This window comes from Trichechus manatus, unplaced genomic scaffold (genome assembly GCF_000243295.1).
Source record: "Trichechus manatus latirostris isolate Lorelei unplaced genomic scaffold, TriManLat1.0 scaffold00009, whole genome shotgun sequence".
Lineage (NCBI taxonomy): Eukaryota > Metazoa > Chordata > Mammalia > Sirenia > Trichechidae > Trichechus > Trichechus manatus.
This window is the reverse complement of record NW_004443945.1, coordinates 23,759,864-23,762,511: the sequence shown is the minus strand read 5'-3', so window position 1 is coordinate 23,762,511 and position 2,648 is coordinate 23,759,864. Positions and strand designations below refer to the sequence as shown.

The following is a 2,648-nucleotide window of genomic DNA, read 5'->3' as shown; positions in this document are numbered from 1 at the left end:
AGCTAAAGTGAATGGAAGAAATGATGAAGTAAAAGAGCTGAACAGAAGATTTCAAAGGGCAGCTCAAGAAGACAAAGTAAAATATTATAATGAAATGTGCAAAGACCTGGAGTTAGAAAACCAAAAGGGAATTTCTCAAGCTGAAAGATCTGAAGAAAAAATTCAAACCTTGAGTTTCAATACTGAAGGATTCTATGGGGAAAATATTGGACAATGCAGGAAGCATCAAAAGAAGATGGAAAGAATACACAGTCATTGTACTAAAAAGAACTGGTTGATGTTCAACCATTTCAGGAAGTAGCATATATGATGAAGCACTGATGGTAATGAAGGAAGAAGTCCAAGCTGCACTGAAGGGAATGGCGAAAAACAAGGCTTCAGGAATTGACAGAAAATCAACTGAGATGTTTCAAAAAACGGATGCAGCGCTGGAGGTGTCAAGAAATTTAGAAGACAGTGCTCGCTTAGGCAGCACATATACTAAAATTGGAATGATAACAGAGAAGATTAGCATGGCCCCTGCGCGAGGATGACATGCAAATTCATGAAGCGTTCCATATTTTTACAAGAATTATCTTAGGTCAAGGGAAGGACAGCATACACTACAGGGGAAGTCAGCACAACAGAACTAAACCAAAGCTAAGAAGTTTCCTGAATACAATCAAACACTTTGAAGGACAGAGTAGCAGGGGCAGGGGTCTGGGGACCATGCTTTCAGGGGACATCTAGGTCAACCAGCATAATGAAGTTTATTAAGAAAATGTTCTGCATCCTACTTTGGTGTGTGGCATCTGGGGTCTTAAAACCTTGCAAGCAGCCATCTGGGATATTATCAATTGGTCCCATGAAGAACACCAATGTCACAAGGAAAGTATTAGCCCAAGAGACTGAAAGGGCCATATAGACCAGAGATGTCATCAGCCTGAGACCAGAAGAGCTGGATGGTGCCTAGCTACCACCAATGACCGTCCTAACAGGGAACACAACAGAGAGTTCCTGATGGAGCCGGGGAAGGGTGGGATGCAGAACTCAAATTCTAGTAAAAAGACCAGACTTAATGGCTTAATGATCTGACTGAGACTAGAGGAACCCCAGAAAGCATGGTCCCCGGACCCTCTGTCAACCCAGAACTGAAACAATTCCCGAGGCCAACTCTTCAGACAAAGATTGGACTGGACTGTGGAACATAAAATGATACTCGTGAAGGGTGTGCTTCTTAGCTCAAGTAGATACATGAGGCTAAATGGGCAGCTTCTGTCCAGAGTTGAGATGAGAAGGCAGAGAGGGTCAGGAGCTGGTTGAATGGACATGGGAAATCAGGGGTGGAAAGGAGAAGTGTGCTTTTTGTATGAGAGACTAACTTGAATTGTAAATTTTCACTTAAAATACAACAAAAAAATGAAAAAAAAAACAAAACACTGATCAAGCTCTCACTATATCCTGGGGGTTTTGAGAGTTATTACTTTAATTTTAGTAGGGAAATAGATTACAATTAAGTAAGCACTAAATCTTCAACTGGTGTGATGGACTGAGCTGAGTTCTGTTAAGCCAAAAAAACCAAACCCATTGCCATCGAGTCGATTCTGACTCATAGCCACACTACAGGACTGAGTAGAACTGCCCCATAGGGTTTCCAAGGCTGTAATCTTTATGGGAGCAGATCACCAAGTCTCTTCTCCTACAGAGAGACTGATGAGTTTGACTTGACCTTCCAGTTAGCAGCCCAGTTCTTAACAACTGTACCACCAAGGCTCCTTCAGTTCTGTTAGTACAGGTAAAAAAGAAAAACAACAACAAAAATCAGCCGTGGGGGCAGAACTTTATTAATGTGATCAACAACAAACAATCTGAATTACGTGAAATACTTTTACTAGGATTTGTTATAATGGTATAAAAACTTTTAGAGTAGGCTGATGTATGATTATTTGCATACTATTTTGTAACTTTTGCAAAGTTATAATCAAAGGTACTTACTTCATGCTGTCTAAGTTCCTTATGAGAGGATCCATGAAATAAAGGTATTCTACAATAAAATGTTAAGAAAATATTGTATCTAAAAAAAAAGAAAGACATTTAGAAGACAGCTTCCTGGCCAACTGACTGGAAGAGATTCATATTTGCGCCCATTCTAAAAAAGGTGATCCAACGGAATGCGGAAATTATTGAATAATATCATTAATATCACACACAAGTAAAATTATGCTGGAAATCACTCAAAAGCCGTTGCAGCAGTACATCAACAAGGAACTGCCAGAAGTTCAAGCTGGATTCAGAAGAGGATGTGGAACAAGGGACATCATTGCTGATGCCAAATGGATCTTAGTTGAAAGCAGAGAATACCAAAAGATGCTTACCTGTGTTTTATTGACTATGCAAAGGCATTCCACTGAATGGATCATAACAAATTACGGATAACTTTGTGAACAACGGGAATTCCAGAATACTGTACATAGACCAAGAGGCAGTCGTTCAAACAGAACAAGGAGATACTGCATGGTTTAAAGTCAGGAAAGGTGTGCATCAGGGTTGTATCCTTTCAGTATACTTATTCAATCTGTATGCTGAGCAAATAATCTGAGAAGCTGGACTATATGAACAATGTGACATCAGGATTCGAGGAAGACTAATAACCTGCGATATACAGATGA

General features: G+C 39.9%; 1 non-coding gene across 1 annotated transcript; it reads left to right on the top strand.

Annotated features, from left to right (window-relative positions):
* Positions 1-456: 456 nt before the first annotated feature.
* On the top strand, positions 457-564 carry LOC111819490 (U6 spliceosomal RNA). The gene has a single exon (XR_002823098.1). It is a non-coding gene; the product is annotated as a U6 spliceosomal RNA (small nuclear RNA).
* The last annotated feature ends 2,084 nt before the right edge of the window (positions 565-2,648 follow it).